Genomic DNA, 22045 nt, shown 5'->3' with positions numbered 1-22045 from the left:
ATGCCTCCAGCTCCCGGTGCTTTCTTATTTTTGATTGCTTTTATGGCCGTTCTCATAGGGAAACCTACGACATATAAAATAAGATAACGAGAAAGGTAAGGTACGGTTAGGATAATCACGCGAGAATAAAATAAACCGTGAGAGAAAAGTTATTATGGTTACGCCGTTCAACTTTCAAGCTTACAACTTCAAAAACTGATGACATAACACCAAACAAACTTTTGACTGAAATATCACCAATTCCCTGCAGTTTAACAGCATCACGAGTCAAAAGAAAATAAGTGCAATGAATATCACTGATCCAAATTATATCGAATCTAAAACAAATAAAAAACTGGCAATCGCGCAAAAGAAATAAGTCACTGCGAATAAAAATAAAGAGATAACCCGCAAATATAATAAACTGAAAGGAGAAAGAAAAAAGATTGAATCTCCACCAACCTCGGAAGAAGACAACGGAGTTGAAATGGAACTTCTTTCTAACGTGTCCGAAAGCGACGATGAATCTTGCCTAGAGTGTTTTGAAATTTATTCTAAAACCACATCTAAATCAGATTGGATAAAATGCATCATCTGCCAAAAATGGCTGCATGAATCATGCACACTCTATCCACAAAAATGTATAAATTGTGGTCGTCAAAAAAATTCAAATGAAATGTCCATGTCATGTCAAATGAAATAAATAACTTTTTTTTTGAATAAGCGCAAGCCCTCCTACCCTTGCGCGTAATCTCACCTACCCGGTTAGGAGAGATTGGGCAAAAACACTTTTTTTTTAGATCTCATGTATTTTTTAATATAAGGGTTTTGCATTTGAGGTATTTTAATTAATATACACACAACGCAGACGTCTAAGGATATTTTCATAATTTGACAATACCAATGACAGAAATTTCATGGCCATATAAATTTGCTTGTACTATAATTGTTGATATAGACAGTCACTTCTTATCATAAAAAAAATCAAAAAAAAAATAGAGTAGTCGCTCTACAACCCTCGCTCAAGGCTGATATTTAATTTTAAATGCCAGAAGGCAGCCAATAATCACAGCACCCGAGCTGGTTAATGATTTACAGCTTGCACATAATGTAACAATTAGTAGCAGTACTGTAAGGAATCGTCTCTATGAAGCCGATCTTCTAAGTCGGCGACCACTGAGATGTCCACCTCTATCTAGAGGCAATCGCGCTGCAAGATTAATCTGGTGTCAAGAGTTTCAGAATTGGACTGACAATGACTGGGCCACAGTTTTGTTTAGAGACTAGTCTAGATATGGATTTCATCCAGATTCCCGTCGAACAAGAGTTTGGAGACGACCCGGAATGTCATCAAGTGCCACCAATCACGCACTTCGATGTTCATCGCCCTTCCTTCTGGAACATATAATTAAATTTAATTGGTTGAGAAATGAAAAAGTTTCATATAAAAGTTAATTTATCTTTAAATATGGGACATTTTCGGATCTCAAGTCAGTAGTGTCAGTAGTGTCTAACTCATGGTTTTACCCGTGTAGGGTAGCTCCCTAGAGCACTTTGCTCGAAGGGCTCTGTTTCTTTCTAAGACTCTGAAGCTGAGTTTTTTTCTTCTTAGAAAGAATGTGTTTTATTTTAACCACCTAATAAAACCACAATGGCATTGTCTCTTCAAGATAATACCACAACAAGAGCGTACCGGCCAACTACGCAATATAACACCATATTGCGCAATAGTTGGATAAATTAATAAACATGGAAACTTGCACCAAGTTGCAATCAGTTTTTCATACGTTTATTAATTACACCGGAGACGACAGGAAATGGAAAACGATTACGACATCTTCAAGAAATGTATGCATACAGAGGTGGCACATTAATGGTATGGGGCAGAAACATGATTGACAGAAGAACTGACCTCATTTTCCCACGTGGCTTTCTCACAAGTCAGCAATATTTGGACAATATTCTTGAACCTGCTGTGCGCCCGTTTGCTGTTGCTGTTGGAGAAAATTTTTACTTTATGTATGATAACGCTCGACCACATGTTGCGCTTATTGTAATAAACTGGTTGGATAACGAGGGTATTGATGTATTGCCGTGGCCAGCACAATCACCGGACTTGAATCCCATTGAGCATGTATGAGACATGCTCCAACGAAAAATTACTCCACATATGGGCAATATCTACAATGAGTTTCAATGAAAAGAGCTTCTGAGAGAAAAATAGACACAACTACCTCAAGCAGACATTAACAATGTGATTCGGAGCATGAACAGTAGATGTAGAACTCTGATAAACCAACGTGGTGGCCATACTTTATTTTAAGTTTATATTTCGTATTTTTGACATTTTATGGTGGTATGTGAAACATGGGTGATTTGCAATATATTTTTTTTGCTCCAATTTTCTGTTTTTTTTTGCAATTTATGGTTTTTGACATATTAAACAACAATTTCAACTACAAATTTTGTACTACTTGTTTTAAATTGATTAGAGATAAACAAAATACGTCTATTTATAAAAATATCCCTAGACTTTTGAGTTGTGTGTAGCTAACATCCCAATTAACCCCACCTAACACAGTTTCACATTAAACTTTGGAAAACTTAAAATTTGTGCTATTTTTTCGAAATCAGCGCAGACTATCCTAGCTTTACTTTATGTCCTTTCTCGTTGAAAATAACATTTTATCACAAAGGCAGTTCGGCTTTTTATCTAATAAATGTACCAGTGATGCTACGCTTTCTGTACTACATGAGGTCTATCAAGCACTAAACAATAATCTTTACACTGCTACTATTTTTTGTGACTATGCAAAAGCTTTTGATTGCGCAAATCACATTTTGATAAAAAAAACTAAATTTCTACGGAATTCGAGGTATTTCTTTGAATTGCTTCCAATCTTAGTTGGGGAATAGTTGGCTTCCAAACTAGTTAGAGCAAATGATACTAACTCTAGTCACAAAAGCATTGGATGTGGAGGATCACAAAGTTCAGTATTGGGTCCTCTACTTTTCGTTATCTTTATAAATGCCATCACTAACTTAAAAATCAATAAAAAAAATTTCTTTTTGCTGATGATACCAGGAACTGTAATATAGCAACTCTTCATGCAACTATAACTTCTGATCTACTTAAAATAAAAACCTAGTCCGAATCTAATTTACCCCCTTTTAACATAGATAAGACAGTAGCATTATCATATAAAGGAGCTCTTCAACCCTTGCTTCTTAATAACAGCCAGATCAGTATCGTCGATTCTGTAAAATTTCTTATTACTTTTATAGACAGCAACTTTAAATGCTCATTTCACATCGATTTGTTAAGTAAGAAACTATCCTCAGCCTACTATGCAATAGGATCTTTTTCGAAAGAAATCAATTTAGAATCTTCCAAAATAACATATTTTTCTTTGTTCGAGTTTCATCTTTGATATAGTCTTTATTTTTGAGGTTTTAGTACAGCTGCCCAATTTGATGTTATTTTTAAATTACAAAAAAGAGCAATACGGTATCTTTTTGGCTTTAGTAAAATAACACTGATTGCAGGAGCTACTTCAAAAATCATGGGATTTTAACTCTTCCCTCTTTATATATTTTAGAAATTGTTTGCTTAATACGTAAACGCCTACATGTTTTTCCAGCAAAACCTAATCATGACTACTCCACCAGAAATTCAACCTTTGATGTGCATTTACCGATCCCGTCCACTGAGTTAGTAAAGAAATTTATGTATATTCTGCAAAAAAATTATACAACCATCTCCCTTTGCAACTTAAAGCTGCAACTTCTTTCCTTAAGTTCCGTAAAATGACAAAAGCCTATCTATCTGAAAGACCATATTATTCAGTAGAAGAGTTTCTTAACGAATAGCTTAGAAATTACAGTACCTTTATGTACAAGTAACTAAAGTATTTTTGTCTATATTTGGGTATCATATGCAGCAACTTAAACTTATTAAAATCATGAATGTGTTGCTTGTGTGAGTCTACAATATGCAAAGCATCATCAGGTGGAGGTCTTCTAGGTCACGATACAAAGTTAAATAAATGCTGAAAATAATAAACCCATATTAGGGTGTTGTCTAATAAAGATAAAACAAAGATAGGTGATATAAATTATATAAATTACAGTAATTATGCCAATATTACATGTCTGTGGTTTTTCAAAATGAATAAAATGTTTAAGCAGAAAAGGTAAGACCCACAAATTGGTAAAATAGTCTATTAAACTGTAATGAATTAATAAATAAACAAATAAATAAAACATTACTTACTTGCCGGTACTCTATTAATTGATGGTTGAAAGAACATGGTTCAAACTATCTTGTATTGTTGATTGGAGAACTCAAGTCAACTATTGTAATTGTTTAACAGTAAACGGGGAAGTTCTTGAGGAGACAGATTTTATCCAATGAAGTAGAAATAGGTAAATGTAATTGTTTGTTTGATGAAAGTAATGTTCTATACCATTAAGTTCTTTAAAGTTATTTATATTTATTCTGGAGATATATTTATGAAATGTGTGTTATTTATTGAGATTTTTATTTTTGTTTTGGAAGGTGACAGTTGTGAGACAATGAATAAGAATAGATGTACAAATTGTGTGGGTGTGCAATTATATCAGCTTGTAATTATCAAATTTCTTTAATAAAGTTATGTTGCAATATGTGGCAAATGGTTGTAAAGTCCAATATATAAAGTTAAAAATTAAAATTGAGACACTTTAGACACATAGAAAACACACAGAAAACACTTAAAAAAACGGGGGGACGAAACAGACATTAAATTTAAAAAGGGGAGGATTTTAAAAGAACTACATCTCTTACTTGGAGACAATGAGTATTTTATGTTATATATCAGATTTTAGAGGTAAACTTGACAAATGTAGGTTAAAGTGTGACAGTTCTTCGTCTATTTTAAATGCTGTAAGTTAAGCTGTAAGTCAAGTTATCTAGTTTTATGAAATAAGCTGATATTAATAAATGTCTAAAAATTTTTAATTTTAGATATCAAAGTTATTTGATGTGTTAATATTGGCATACTTTAACAAACTTTAAATAATTAGATTTCAATGTAACAATATAAATTATAATAAATTATAATACATCTTCTATGATAACTAACTCAGCTTAGTCAAAGTTACAGAACAAACTTAAGTGATTATTTGGTAATTAAATTAAATATGTACATTTGTAATCAAAATGTATAACAAAATTACAAACTTTCTTTGAAATAATTGTTGGTGTGAGTTATCTGTCATGGTGTGTATAAATATTTTCAAATATTTATTCCAGTTCTGATATGTTAATGTTAATATGGAACTTAAATAATAGGCAAATAAACTATTGATGATAAAATTATTGATAAATTAAAGAAAATTGACTGAATTATTAAGCATTCAATAGTTAGTTGGTAATTTTAATATCTGACAGTTGGGACCGGAAATTGGTTATACCAACAGGTAAAAAGTTCTCTATTTAAACCGGTGTAAAGCAAAATTATTCTTATTTCAATTTTTCTGTACCATGAGCAGAAATATCATCACACCGACATGAACAATGGTGAGTTTGTATAATAATTTCTGTAACACTTTAACAAGTTCAAATTTCTTTGTTTTATCTTTATTAGACAACACCCTAATATGGGTTTATTATTTTCAGCATTTATTTAACTTTGTATCGTGACCTGAAGATGCTTTGCATATTGTAGAAAGCGAAACCGGTCGTCTGATTAGTTAAATTAAATTGATTGTGAGTAAGTCTAATTTATTATTTCTTTTACCTCTTAAACTTAGTAGTTTGTAAGTTTTTATTATGCAATTTGTAATTTATTTAAATTTTGCAATAGATTGTGTATTTTATTATCTTTTATTGTGTGCTATTGACGATTTATGTAACTTCAGTACATTTTAAATTGTTGTTATTTTTCCGACATTTTGTAAGCTTTGTCCATAAAATTGTACAATTTTCAGTGACTATAAAGCATATTTCTATTCTATTCTATACATATATAATATAGTTATTTTTCAAACCGATCAAAACTTCTAAAAGCTGGTTATAGCCCTTAGTTTCCGAAACTCTATGCATCCCTGGTCTATAATCCCGTCAACCCTTTCTAGATTTTTTCCGTTACGCTGATGTCCGGTTGATTAGCATAAATATCACATAAAATTCAAAATCCAGACCTGCTGTTGTCCTGTGCTGTCCTACCCGTCGTTGTATCGTTGGATCTGAGAAAGGAACTTGACTGGCACAAAAGATGTGTCCACCGTAAATCACCGATTCGGAGATGCTTGTTCCTTGCGTACACTATATTATGGTAAAAGGCGCGTTCTTCTTTGACGCCAATGAAATCCTTCTTCTAATTCCTCGCTACCAGGACATTAACGAATTATTTGTGCAATTTGGTTTGGTTAGCATCAATGAAGACTTGATATATGGCATTAAGTGGAAGCAAAAAATAAACTTATAATAATTATAATTTTTAGAAAAGATAAATATTGCAGACTTAAAAACATTGATAATATTATACCACATTTTTTAATGTCTGGTACTCCCATTATACAGGGTGATCAACTTTTGTGACAAAGTCCACTATATCGGTTACTATCTTCTTCTTCTGGTTCCTATCCGTTTCGGATGTTGGAAATCATATTGGCAATCATGACCTTGCTCGCTGTGGCTCGAAACAGCTCCGTTGAGGTTTTCTTATACCATGTTCTTAAATTCCGCAGCCATGATATTCTCCTTCTACCGGGTCATCGCTTACCTTTGACTTTACCTTGCAATATAGACTGCAGCAGGGAGTAACGGTGCTGATTTCTCATAACGTGTCCCAGATATTGCAATTTTATGCGTTTGATCGTAAACACAATCTCTGGTTCCTTCTTCATTTTTTCTAGAACTTCCTTGTTCGTGATCCTTGCTGTCCATGATATTCTCAGCATTCTTCTATAAAGCCACATCTCAAATGCTTCAAGTTTTTTAATAGTGGTGTCTGTAAGCGTCCATGCCTCCGCCCCGTACAACAACACAGAGAAAACATAGCATCTCAAATGTCTCATTTTTGTATCTAGGGATATGTTGTGACTTTTGAAGATGGCGCTCATTTTGTTAAAGACCGTTCTTGCCTTTCCTATGCGGCACTTTATTTCCTGTACATTGCTCCACTGTTCGTTTATAATAGTTCCCAGGTAGCAATACTGTTTTACTCGCTCTATCTGCGTCCCATTAATGTATAGATGAGCCCCATTTATATTCTCCTTGCTGATAATCATTTGTTTCGTTTTGTGGGTATTAATGTTTAGCCCGTACTGTTGTCTGTACTCGTTTATTCTGTCCATTAGCCTCTGAAGTCCCTCTAAACTATCTGATATCACCATGGTGTCGTCGGCATATCTAACATTGTTTACTCTTTCACCATTTAAAGGATGCCTTAGTCTATTCCGTAAAGAGCCTCGTTAAAAATTTTCTCTGAGTACATATTAAATACCAACGGCGATAGGATACATCCCTGTCTAACTCCACGTAGTATTTTTATGTGATCTGTTTCTTCTCCGTTAATTTTCATGTATGCGGTCTGATTCCAGTAGAGTTCTGAAATTATTCTGAGGTCTTTGTCATCCAGGTCTGCTTCTTTTAAAATGTTTATCATCTTTTGATGTTGAACTCTGTCAAATGCCTTTTCATAGTCGATCAAGCACGCATAACGTTAACATAGTTAACGTCCCTGCATCTTTGAATCAGTACCTGTACTCCGAAAAGTGCCTCTCTGGTACCCACTGCGTTAATGAAGCCGAACTGTCTGTCCGATATTTGTTCCTCGCACTTCTTATAAATTCTTCCATGGATGACTCTAAGAAACAGTTTCAACATGTGGCTCATTAGGCTGATTGTTCGATATTCTTCGCACCTTTTAGCCCCCTGTTTTTTAAGTATCGCTATTAATTCTGATTCTAGCCATTTATCAGGGATGATTCCTGTATTGTATATTTTATTGAAGACAGCCGTGATCCAATTTATTCCTTCTTCCTCCAAGAGTTTTGATGTCCTCAGTTGTGATGTCTATATTTGTTTTATTGACTACGCCAAGGCATTTGACCGTTGTCAGCACCAGAAGATGGTCACCGCACTACACAGAGTAGGATTGGATGAGAAGGACATTCGGATCATCATGAATTTATACTGGAACCGGCGTGCTTAAGTCAGGGTCGAAGACCAGCTGACCGACCAAGTGAAGATCATGCGAGGAGTAAGGCAAGGATGTGTGCTATCGCCGAGTCTTTTCAATATATACTCTGAGGAGATTTTTAATGAAGCCCTCACAAACCTAGACATGGGAATCAGAGTGAACGGTGAATACATCAATAATATCCACTACGCCGATGACACTGTGTTACTAGCAACCAGCCTAAACGATCTGCAGGCCTTACTAGACCGAGTGCGAATTGTGAGCGTAACATACGGACTGAACCTTAATATTAAGAAAACTAAATTCATGGTTGTCAGCCGTACAAATTTAGATCCCGGGGCACTAATGGTAGGTAGCGAAGAGATCCAGAGAGTCGACAGATTCACTTACCTCGGAACTACCCTCAACGTACAATGGGACTACGCTCAAGAGATTAGATCCAGAATTGAAATGGCACGGTCAATATTTATTAAGTTGAGATCCTTGCTGTGCTGCAGTGATCTCAGTTTGGGAACCAAGATGCGGATAGTGAGGTGCTACATTCTTCCAGTGTTACTATATGGAGTTGAAGCCTGGACACTGACGCAAGCCACTGAAAAACGAATCGAAGCCTTCGAGATGTGGATATACAGAAGGATACTAAAAATATCTTATGTGGACCATGTCACCAACGTTGAGGTCCTACAGCGGATGACAAAAGAAAAAGAAGTGCCTAATTTAATTAAACAACGTAAGCTTGAGTACCTCGGCCACGTGATGCGGAACGAAGAAAAATATCGAATTCTTCAACTCGTTATGCAGGGTAAAGTATTTGGCAGAAGAGGACCGGGACGCCGTCGTATCTCGTGGTTGAAAAATCTCCGACAATGGTTTGGGATGACCTCAGCGGAGCTGTTTCGCAGAGCAGTCAACAAAACCATGATAGCCTTGATGATCGCCAATATCCGAACCGGATAAGGCACTGAAGAAGAAGAAGAAGGAAAATTAATAATGTTTTTAATCAAGTTTTTGTTTTAAAAATTCGCTAATTTATTTCTGGAAGTAGTTCCTGGAAAACCGTTGCAGTATCTACATTGGTTAAAATTGTCATATTGTCCTCGTATTTATAACGGAGATATTTTATATAGAAACTTCTGTATATTTATTATACGGTTGACCATCTAATGAGGAGATTCATGTTAACATCAATCACCTAAGAACATTTAAAAGAAGTAATCAGTAATAAGTGAGAAGAGAAGAAGAGACGGCGACGAGCGACGACCGGTTGTCGGGTTGGGCTTCACCACACCACAATGTCATTTTCCTTAATTGGGTTTCGTTAATCTCGGTAATTTCAACGATAATAACAATAAATTCGTTGAAATATTATGAATATAAATTCAACTTTTTAATTATATTCATCACGTTAATACCCTAATAAATATGAATCTTTATATCGTGGATGGGCCTTTCATTATTGTAAATTACAATTCCAAATCCATAATAAATACTTCAAATGTGGGCAATAAATCCTATCATTTTGGCTTGAGAGTAACAAAAGGAGATGGGTCAGCTGAAGCTCGCCAGGCGAGCCGAGCCGAGGCTGAGGACGTCAAAATATATTCAAAAATAACACTTTCATATACCTATCAAGTGAATTTCAGCAAAGGCGGATTAATGGGGGATCTCATTTATTTATTACACAAACTGGCAAGGGCTTTCGAGATTTAGAGCTTTAGAACTCTTTTTATTTTCACAAATATCTTTTTGAGGAATAAACTACGATTATATATATTTTATATTTTGTTTATATCTAGCGAAAGTCTCTGTTTCTAAAGACCGTATTCTAATAAGGAACTTGAATTACTATTAAGCTTTAAAAACCCCACGAAGAAACGATCTGAGTATCTTTGACCTTTTTCTCTTTAACAAACAATCAAAATCGGCTACTTGATCGTGCTGCTATATTATTTCTCGACATTTATTTCCAATAATCTCGGAATATCTAATTAATGACAGTTTTTTATCGACATATATCGGCGCGTAGGTATAAAAGTCATTAAATAAATTAAATTGGACATACCGCTCAATTAATTCTGAAACACATTTAGGAATTTATAAAAAATGACCCCACGGGGTCCCGGCTTCTATCTATAATTAGGAATTTTTAAATATTTGATCGGAAACATACTTATTGTGGTAAATTTCTACAAAATGTTATTGATTAATACATATGTTGAGATTTCGTCTGCTTTTTTTTAATATATTACGGTTTCATAACCTAGCTAAGTCTTCAGCAATAAAAATAGAGAATTCAGTGTCATTGGAGAAGACACAAAAAGTGACAGACTGGTATGATAAAGGTTGTCAGAATGCAGCTGATGACCGAAATAGAGCCAGAAGTGAAAAAACGTAGTTCCTAGAGCAAAAATTGATCTAAATGTTTATTCTTTTTCTTATTGCGCCATCTAATTTCGAAGGTTGGTGATCCAAATGGCAATTGTAGCTTTGGATACTGCTGCACGAAATATTTCTGTGAATGAGCGGTGAAACCATCTCCTCAGGTCTTTCAGCCACGAGTTCTGGCGTCTTCCAACTGGTCTTTTGTCCAGCACTTTACTTTCCAATATGATTTGGAGTAATTCATATCTTTCCTCTCAACACATGAACCAAGTATTGTATTTTTCTCTCTTTGATTTGCTGAGTAATTCTTTTTTTTTACTCATGCGTCGAAGTACCTCACCATTGGTAACTTTTTGTATCCATGGAATTATCAGCATCCGTCTATATACATTTCAAAGGCATATATTCATTTTTCTGTTTCAGAGTCCATTGTCCAACTTTCACAGCCATACAGCAAAAACAGATGAAAAGAAATAACATAGTAATTACGGGTCTACCAATAAACGTAACAGATGAAACACTCTTAAAAAATAACGTAAAAGATTTTATACAAAAGCACCTAAAAGAGGATGTCAAAATAGAATCTGCAATGAAGCTAAAACACAATATATGTCTGGTACAAATGAAGGATTATGGCGAAAAAATTAAGGTAATGAAAGAAAAAAACAAAACTCAGATTTCTTACTAGAGAAAAGATCTTCATCAACGATGACCTAACCGAAAAAGAAAGACACACGAGGCAGAAAATTGTAAATAAAGGCAAGGAATTAAGAGCTGAAGTGCTAATAGGCTACAAAAAACTAACCGTGGATGGCATAAAATGGGAATGGGTCGGAAATCGTACTTTTAAATGAGAAAATTCTAGAAAATGGACCCAAAAAAAAACATAGTAGTGGAAAAAGAAGGCACATTATGCCAACGGACCCTAGCGAGGAACAGAAAAATGAGGTTGAACATAAATAGCAAAATAAAAAATAAGAATATTGCGACATGGAATGTACGAGGAGTATACGAGGAGGGAGCATTAATTAACCTAATAGAAGAATTTAAAAAATGTAAAATACACATCATAGCAATAAAGGAAACACATTTAACTGGAAACAACATTGAAAAGATTAGCCCATATACGTTTTATACAAGTGGAGGCGATAATTGGAATTTTGGAGTAGGTTTTCTGGTACATGAAGACGTGGAGCAGGTAAAACGATTGGTAGTAAAATCTGACAGAATGTGTGCAATTAGAATTAAAGGAAAAGAGAACATGATATCGCTGATAAATATACATGCTCCAACAGAAGAAAAAGGAGAAGAAGTAAAAGATGAATTTTATGAAAAATTACAGTCATTGTCTGAAGAAATGCCCAGACAAGATATTAAAATTATTATAGGCGACGCCAATGCAAAGGTCGGAAGAGAAGATATATATAAAAACATAATAGAGGGTGAAAGTAAACATTTGAATACAAATGATAATGGCCAAAGATTGATTACATTCGCAATTGAAAACAGGATGAAAATAATGAGTACACATTTTAGGAGAAAAAATATATATAAAGGAACGTGGAAAATTCCTGGATCAAATGAAACTAATCAAATAGACCACATCTTAATACAAGAGAAGTTCGCCAATTTAATAACAAATGTGAAAACGTGCAGAGAGACTGACGTAGACTCAGATCATTTTTTGAGAATTAATATGAGAGAAGCAATAATTAAAAAGCATAAACGGAAAAAGAAAGTGCAACGTAAATTTAATTTTGAAAAATTGCGAAAATTTGAGGTAGCGCAGGATTATCAAAAGGATATACAAGAAACCTACGCCAAACAAGATGGTACTACTGTGAGTAACATACAACAAAAGTTCTTGAAAATGACAAACACTATAAAGGAAGCAACGTCGAAAAACATACCAAGAACAAAAAGATTTAGAAAAAACCACTGGTTCGATGACGAATGTAGAACAGAGTTAAAAAAAAGATCAGATTACGAAAAATGAAATAAAAATTTTTTACAAAGAGGTAAAATACATCAAAACTGAGTATCAGGAAAGAACGATGAATGTAAAAGATAAGCAAGGAAACCTGATAGTGGACGAAGACCAAATATGTGAAAGGTGGAAAAAATATTTCGAAGAGATGCTAAATGATGGAATGACTACTGAAGAAAATTATAATGTTCCTAAACCTTAAGGAGTAATAGAAGAAATACCAAAGCCCACAAGAGAAGAAATTGTAGAAATAATAAAAGATATGAAAAATCAAAAAAGCCCCGGTGAGAGCGGCATTGTGGCAGAGAACATAAAATATGGAGGAGAGGCCTTAATAAACCAACTTGGTGAGCTAATACTAGAAGTATGGGATGCCGAAGAAATGCCTCAAGAATGGAATAAGTCGATTATAATTCCTATACACAAAAAGGGAGATAGAATTGAATGCGAAAACTATAGAGGAATATCCTTATTAGAGGTAATATATAAAGTGCTCGCCATACTAATTAAAAAACGATTAGAAATATATATAGAGAAGAATCTAGAAGAATACCAGGGAGGATTTCGGAAAGGAAGATCAAGAACCGATCAAATTTTTATGCTAAAACAAATCCTGATCAATTGCTATGAACACAACATATCAGCACAAGTACTTTTCATTAATTACAAAGCCACCTACGATACAATAGACAAAAACAAATTAATAGAAACGCTAAAAGAATTCCAAACACTAAAAGAAAGTGCCAAAAAAAAATACTAAGATTGGTAAAAATGACAATTAGACAAACCATTTGTGCTGTGAAATTCAACGGTACAGTCTCAGAAGAACTCGCAGTGAAAAAAGGTGTTCGCCAAGGAGACAAGGGTTAGTGGAATAAATAGGTCCGGAACTATTTTATACAAGGAGCACCAATGCTTAGCATACGGTGATGATGTGGTTCTCATAACAAAAAAATGGAAAAGAACTATCAAATATAGCAAAAAGACTGATTCGGGAAAGCTCTAAAATGGGACTGTTCGAAGTACATGGAGATCTCGAGCAAAAAAGGAATAAACACCAGGGGATCCTTTAATTTGGAGTTGAAGGATGGATCAGTTGTAGAATTCGAGAAGGTGGATGAATATATGTACTTAGGGACTCTTATTGATCAGACATGTAAAGAAGAAACTGAAATCAACCTGAGACTGACCAAGAGTAACAGGTCTGCTGGAGCCATGAGCAAAATAATTAAGGCCAAAGACATATCTCGTAATACAAAAATAAGAGTATACAAAACCATAATTAGACCCACAATGCTATACGCTGCCGAGACATGGACTATAAACAAAACCATACAGAACACATTGGAAGCATGGAAAAGAAAAATACTTCGCAGAATGTTTGGTGGAAAAGTAGTAGAGGGAGAATGGGAAAGACGAACTAATGCAGAACTGTACCATTTGTATCCTAACCCTACAATAATAAAACTGGTGAAAAAACGTAGACTAGAATGGCTCGGTCATCTAGAAAGAATGCAAGGTAATAGACTAGTCAAGAATATTGCTTGGAGAGTACCTGAGGGCAAAAAAAGAAAGGAAGACCAAGAAAGAAATGGAGAGATGTAGTGATGGAAGATGTCAAAGAGATGGGAATCAGAGATTGGAAGCTGATAGCTAAGAACAGAAAACGATGGAAATTATTCATCCAGCAATGGGCCTAAAAGGCCTGTTAACGCTGTACATACATACATACAGCAAAACAGAGAAAACGTAACATCTGATCATTCGAATTCTGAGCTCTAGACTAAGGTCTGATCTTGTAAAAAATATTTTCGTGTTCATGAGTGTTTTCCTCGCTTGTTCGATTCTTGATAGGATTTCTTTTTTTGGGTTACACTGTCCGTTGATATTTGCTCCCAAATATTTTATGGAAGTTACCTGTTCTATTATTTGTCCCTTGGCATACAAATGTATGTTTGTTGGTATCTTTGAAAATACTAGAATTTTATATTATATTTTGTAGTTCTTGTGCGTTGCTTGCTATTAGAACGGTATCATCAGCTAACGACATTTTTAAAAGATTTTAAAAATTAAGAAATCAAGAGCTTCTACCAAAAAATAAAACAAGAGAGTACCAAGCATAACACTGTCCCAAAGAGCACGCTGGCAGACATAATCAAATAGCTAAGATTAGGTGGGAACGTAGATATGAAGCCATTTATCGGTCATTTTAAGAAGACATTTTCTGAAGAGCTAAAAACCAAATTAGTTGAGCATTTAATAAGATTTAGACAAGATGATGCCTATGAACAAAAAAAACTTTAAAGATTTGCTTTTGAGTTAACTGAGCACTTAACACTTACGCACCAATTTAATAAAAAAAAACAAAATTGCAGGAGACAAGTTTTATTATGAATTTTTGAGCCGCCATCCCCAACTTTCCTTGCGAAAACTACAGTCAACAAGTATTCAAAGAGCTGTCGGTTTCAACAAACCACAAGTGGACCTCTTCTTCAACAAATATGAAGCACTGCTATCAAAATTTAACTTTACTCCCTCAAAGGTATTTAAGTGCGATGAGACGTGAGCTTCTGTGGTCCATGATAATGCCTCAATGACTCTGTCACAGAAAGGAAACGAGCCAGAAGAGGCACGGAGAGAGGCAGAAATGTAACTGTGCTACTATCTATTTACTATCTATTATTTGAATTTGGTAGGGTAAAAATGGCAGAAAAGTTGAAGAAGGATGTTCCGGAGTGGAGTATTTTTGCTTATAAACAAAGTGGGTGAGTCAATGCCAATTCATTTTTGCTTTGGCTAAAAATGTTAGTTGCTCGAGTGAATCTTACTAAGTAAAGTCCAGCTCTTTTGATACTTTATGGCCACAGTTCTCACAAGGAACTACAAGTAATCATATATGCGAGAGACCACAATGTTCACATGATAAATCTACTCCCTCACACGATCAACAAACTTCAGCCTCTTTACCGAACAATAATGAGACCCTTCAAAGCTGTGTACAATGAGACCTATGCAGAGTGAATGAACCAATGTCGCCCGCTTAAAATAACCAACAGAGACATTGCTGTATCTATTGGTTAAAACAACTTTCCAAGCTATTTGTAGGATGGACCTTGCAAACTCTGGCTTTGCCTGTACTGGTTTTATACCCATTGCAGAAGACCATTTTTACAGATCTAAACTATCTTGCTGCAGCTCACTTTTCTGAAGACAATGAAGCCCATAGTGACACAGTCCCCTGCACAACAACTTCTTCATCTGTACCACCATTGGCAGGACATTATTGTATAATAAAATGTTATTGTAAAATGTAGAACATTAAACTTATCGGCGTGTTTTAATTTTTTTTAAAAAGGCTTTTTATTTAGCAAATATCGATGAATTATATTATGAACATATAATTATAATATAACATATAATTATATGAACTTTGATCAGATAAAAGGCATATATCGAGCACAGTTTAATTAAATCTTGCCCAAGTACTTTCGATCCCTAGATCATCTTCAGGGGCATTTCGTCAATTGTGGCCTATCCGGCAAGAACAAGATGTCATAAACATATAATTGTACATTACACTACACTACAAATAGACAAACAAACACTTTAAAATAATTTAAGGAAGGCTACATTGCTTGAAGAAGTCGGAGACAGAATCCGAATTCTGTCTCCGACTTCTTCAAGCAATGTAGCCTTCCTTAAATTATTTTAAAGTGTTTGTTTGTCTATTTGTAGTGTAGTGTAATGTACAATTATATGTTTATGACATCTTGTTCTTGCCGGATAGGCCACAATTGACGAAATGCCCCTGAAGATGATCTAGGGATCGAAAGTACTTGGGCAAGATTTAATTAAACTGTGCTCGATATATGCCTTTTATCTGATCAAAGTTCATTTATTCGAGCATTCAACCTTATATTTATTTTTTATATAATTATATTATATTATGATTATGAACATCAATCCTATATTATAAATAGAGAATTTGATAGATCTCAAATATGTAAACACGCATGGGATAATGAACATAGGGTTCAATGGAATGATTCAAATATAGTCCTAAAAGAAACGGATGGTAAAAAGAGAAAAATCAAAGAAGCGGCTCTAATTATACTAAATGAGACCAATTGTGTCGCGAATTCCTCGGCAGAATGTAGTAGGATCTGGTTACCCATATTGAAAGAGGAAGTTATTAAAAGCAAAATACCAGTATTGGTAAGTCAATAACATATAGAGAATACATCAATTACGTTTTTTAAATAACAAACATATAAAATCGGAATTTGGTGTTTATTGAAGGTAAACCAAATGCATGATCAAATACTTACCATGTCGGGATAGTATTATGAGGTTTTTTTCCTGGGTTTTCCCTCATAATTTACTATGGAATCACTAACAGGAGAATTTTACTGTCATCATGGCATGTATTTGTCTTTTTAAAGACGAATTACATGTTATGATCTTTTCTGACGGATATTCTCAAGTTAAAGTTGATTTCTTGTAATCGAATGAACTATCTTATAAGTAAAGTCGTCACAGGAACGCAACTCAACAATATTGGCAATATCATTTTAAAGTCGTCTACTTTAAAATGTATAATGTATGTCTGAATTGTCAATATAGATGAGTCAGATAAAATTAAATTATTAGAGGAATTTTTCACTAAGTAACAAAAAACAAAATTTGTTTAATTTACTAATGTTTGTATTTTGAGAACGATTTCCGAAGTAGAAATTGAAACGTCAATAAACCTATTTTAACCTTTAATTGTGGTTTATTCTCATTTAAATAGTAAATATCGAATTTATTCCATACTTTTCGGACACACTGTATATTTGGGTATCACATGCAGCAACTTAAACTTAATAGTTCGTAACTTTTTATTGTGCAATGGATTGTGCATTTTATTATCTTTTATTTTGTGATATTGACGATTTATGTAGTTTTATTAAATTTTAAATTGGTATTGTTATTTTTCTGACTTTTTGTAAGTTTGTTATAAAATTGTACAATTTTCAGTGATAATAAAGCATAATTTCTAATTCTAAAAAAACATTCGTGACTTCCCACCCCAACTAACGATAGTGGTATAGCATGACATCAGTTAAATTATTCAGAAACGTATCGCGGATAAGGCACGAAATAAGAAAATAAGGGATTGACAATAAAAAGTAAGTAACATCTTCCGATAGAAGATAAAAAAATATTTTCTACACAGTTTATAAAATGTCTAAAAAACATCTTTTCTACTTAACAAAACTGGTCCTACAGCTTCTTTGATTGACTTTTGACTGAACAGCGTTATTGTTTTACGTCTTGAAATAATTTTCGACTCATTGCCGATAAACGCACCAACAAAAGATTCTCCCAAAAAAAGACATAAATCAGGCTCCTCCCTAAGAATATGCCAGGGAACACATTAACTTGGTAGCTGCTGCCATCTACTCGCGATTTTGTCAACTCGACCTCTTAGTCTCGTTTCAGGGTCACCGTAATTTATGTGCTCGGCTGGCCGCCTGATACATAACCGTTGACAACAGGATCATGTCGTTAACGTTGTATGTAAGTAAATACACAGAGATAATTGTAATAATCTAGTGAAGAGAAATATAAATATTTCTTTACAAAAGCAAATTATATGTCATAATATACTTAAAAAATATATATTAAAATGCAGAACATTGGTTTCATACTCACTACCAAAAATTCCATCTATTATTGTCTTGTATATTAGATGGTGTATAAAAAGTCGCCTACAAAAAACTTAACCAGGAAACAACAGATTTTACGATCTATTTTTTATAGTATTTGTTTACTACGGTTGTAAGATGCAAGCATGTGAGGTTATGTGTGTTCACTGAACATAAACATACGGTTTGAAGGCGTAAAACATGTTTAAATATTAAAATTAACTAAACATGCTAAAGACTACAATTTTAAAAGTACATACTATTAATTTGAGAGCTTGCAGGGACTAAATTTGGGCACATTTTAGCACAAAACACTGAGAAAGTTCACGCCCGACTCGATATCATACAACACTACACACTTTGCAGTTGCAAGCCGAACGCAACACGATTATAGCCGAGGCTTTTACGAAGGCTCAATTTGATTTATTTGTTTGAAGTTGTCAAAATATTAAAAAAATACTTGATTGTCTAACATTTTAGCTGGTATTAGATAGTTGTTTTGATTAGAATTAAAAATTTGACTATGATAATTATTATATTGTACCGAACCCTAACGATAATGAATTGTGTTATAATAAGTGTATGTTTTTTGAAGAAATTGGAAGGTCCAGCTGAAGAAAAATGCAGGTGAGTGAATATATTTTTTAGGCTAAGAAATTTTACTATTTTAATTTTAATTTGTATATTACCCTATTTTGATCATTATCATTTTGCAGTTGTGATTATGTATCATTTAACCGCTATTAGATATTTGTTTTGGTAAAAATTAAGAGCGTAGGAGCAAAATTTCGTGCTAATGCTTTTTAAATGCATTGATTTTTTTCGAATCCTGAGTATTTTTGAAAATTTTAAACGTAGAATGAAAGATTACATTATTATCGAGGGCCGAAAGTCCTTGAAAACTTCTTAGACTAGGCGGGATCTGTAGAAATTCAGACCATAATGGACATTTTCCATAGGAAGCTATTTTTTTGCTGGAATCCCTTCAGGATGTGCCCAATATCGATAATTACGATATGCGCCAGTCGCAAACCCTGTGCTAAATTTTTTTATTTAACAAAATCTGAAACAATTGAAAATTTCTCATTTTTTTGCTCCTATTTTCGTTTATAATTCGGAAAATATTGATCCTAGAGAAAAAATTATAAAAAGTTAAAAGTTTCGTTATTCAATTTTACAAAATACTTCGTTAGCTAGAAATTGAAAATTTAATGTTTATTGTTGAAAAATAGCAATAATTGGAAAAAAAGTACAACAAAATGAAGTTAATCCTTTAAATGTTTTCGACATTCTAAACTTGACTTACAAGCTCCATATTCCGCCTAGAAAAACTTTTTAATATGTTTAAAACGTGTGCTAAATTTTGTTAAGATCGGTCGGATAGGTTTTGATAATAATTTTGCAATCCAGCCTACTGGAAAAAAATCGCTAATTTTCAAATTTATAGTAGGGCCTAAATAAGGCTCTCAGATAGTTGCTATCAGGCTCAAACTTTCAAACGCTTTTTGTAAAATTCAAATCGGTTCACTAGGAGAACCTAGAAAATTTTTTAAAGTTTTAAACATTTTTTAGGCTTATAAACAAATTGAATAACTTTACGAGCTTTAAACATATCAATTTCAAAATTTATACACTTAAAGTACATTAAAAGACGCAATTAAAATTATATCGGCATTGTATCGGCCACTCAAAGTGCGATTTTACATTGAATAAAATTCGTTACTTGTGCTTTAAAAAAGGTTGCAAATATAAAAATTTTCAATTGTCCATGCTGCCACCAACACAATCTGCAGCTGAGCAACACTCGCTTCGTGTATATTTCCAAGTACAGCAGTGGCTTGGAAATAACCTGAATGCTACTGAGTGGGGGTGGGAACTAACTCAAAATCGTCTTGAGCCAATACAAACTGAGCAGGTATTACTACTTGACTCATTATTCAGAAATATTAGTTGCAAATGTAAAAAACTTTGTACAAAAACATGCAGTTGTATCAAACATGGTCTCAAATGTTCTGACTATTGTCTCCACTGCAATGGGCAGACATGTAAAAATATTGAACAGAGTAAAATATTGGAAGAAGTTGAACGAGATATGGATATGGAGTCCATGGATTCCTTAGATTTTCTAGAGGCACAAGATAAAGCTACAGATGAAGGAGAAGAAACATTAAATTTACAGAGCGAGGATGAAGATATTGAAATGGAAATGAAGGTTTTGAGGAAGAAATAAGATCTGAAGATTCTTGTCCTTCCAAAAAAAGAAAATGACTTGAGTCAAAATAAAGTTTATTTATGAAAAAAAATTTTTTTTCGTTCGCCTTTGTTTTAACAATTTAAATTATTTATTAACAATTTATAAATACATATTTGTTTACTAAAAGTAACAATTTACTTCAATGTATAAATTGCAAGCTCAAAAAAACAATGCATGAAGAAAAAATGCAATTACTTGTTTAACATACAATTGTTTATTGCAAATTTCCCAATTTGCAATTAAAAATGGTATTTGAAAATATGATATTTGAAATCCTTGTCGTCCGAGATATCGATTAAAAAAAAAAAGAGCAAAATTGGTTAACAGGAAGCCGAGATAATGCAATTTTTAGCGCGCGCTATGATTTTGAACTCGCCGATTCACATTTCGAGTGAATGTCCCCCACCACCACCTCTCATGCATTTCGAGCGACATTTTACGCGAAAACAGTTTTTTATTTGTCTTTTTTATGGATGTTGCCATGAAGCGCATTACGTAAAACTTTTCATATAAAAAGTACTTGACAAGACGAGGGTATTTGTTTAAAAACGAGCCCTCTATCACTTATGGTTACACGGCAAATGTATGCCAACTTTGACCTTCAATATTTTGGCAACCAGTAAGCCGAATGTATATTTTTTTAAAGAAGCGTCTTTTAATGTTCTTCAAGGGTATAAATTTTGAAATTGATATGTTTAAAGCTCGTAAAGTTATTCAATTTGTTTATAAGCCTAATATATATAAAAAATGTTTAAAACTTTAAAAAAATTTCAAAGCTATTTTGTAATTTTTTTTCAATTATTGCTATTTTTTAACAATAAACATTAAATTTTTAATTTCTAGCTAACAAAGTATTGTGTAAAATTGAATAACGAAACTTTTAACTTCTTATAATTTTTTCTATAGGATCAATATTTTCCGAATTATAAACGAAAATAGAGCAAAAAAATTGTTTTCAGATTTTGTTAAATAAAAAATTTAGCACAAGGTTTGCGACTGGCGCATATCATGATTATCGATATTGGGCACATCCTGAAGGGATTCCAGCAAAAAAATATGGAAAATGTCCAATCCAAAACAGATCCCGCCTAGACTATCTATAATGTTTATTTTAGTAAGTTACAGGTTTTTTTTTTAAATATCTCATTCAAAAGAAACTTTTCGTTTATTTTAAGGGACTTTCGGCCTTCGGTAATAATGTAATTTTTCATTGTGCATTTAAATTTTTTTTTAAGTATTTATTAGTTTTCTTAAGATTCGAAAAAAATAAATGAATTTAAAAAGTATCGGCCCGAAATTTTACGCCTACACTCTAAAGAATTTGACTATGATAATTATATTGCACCGAATCATACCGATAATGAATTGTGTTAAGTATGTGTTTTTTGAAGAATTTGGAAGATCCAGCTGAAGAAAAATGCAGGTGAGTGAATATATTTTTTAGGCTAAGAAATTTTACTTTTTAATTTGTATTATAATATTACTCTATTTTGATCATTATCATTTTACATGCAGCATCCTCAAAATATTTCTACCAATCGTTCTTTAACTTTCTCCTTTCTCT

The 22045-nt window shown here is 33.4% G+C and overlaps 1 protein-coding gene across 1 annotated transcript in view; it reads right to left on the bottom strand.

Annotated features, from left to right (window-relative positions):
- LOC140441022 (uncharacterized) overlaps window positions 1-18577 on the bottom strand; it is a 205850-nt gene extending 187273 nt beyond the window's left edge. The window contains exon 1 of the mRNA XM_072531413.1: window positions 18488-18577. The gene's annotated coding sequence lies outside the window, so the exon portion shown is untranslated. The remainder of the gene's footprint in view (window positions 1-18487) is intronic.
- Between the last annotated feature and the right edge of the window lie 3468 nt (window positions 18578-22045).

Source organism: Diabrotica undecimpunctata, chromosome 5 (genome assembly GCF_040954645.1).
Source record: "Diabrotica undecimpunctata isolate CICGRU chromosome 5, icDiaUnde3, whole genome shotgun sequence".
Classification (NCBI taxonomy): domain Eukaryota; kingdom Metazoa; phylum Arthropoda; class Insecta; order Coleoptera; family Chrysomelidae; genus Diabrotica; species Diabrotica undecimpunctata.
The sequence above is the reverse complement of the archived record's forward strand: the minus strand, read 5'-3'. Positions and strand labels throughout refer to the sequence as shown.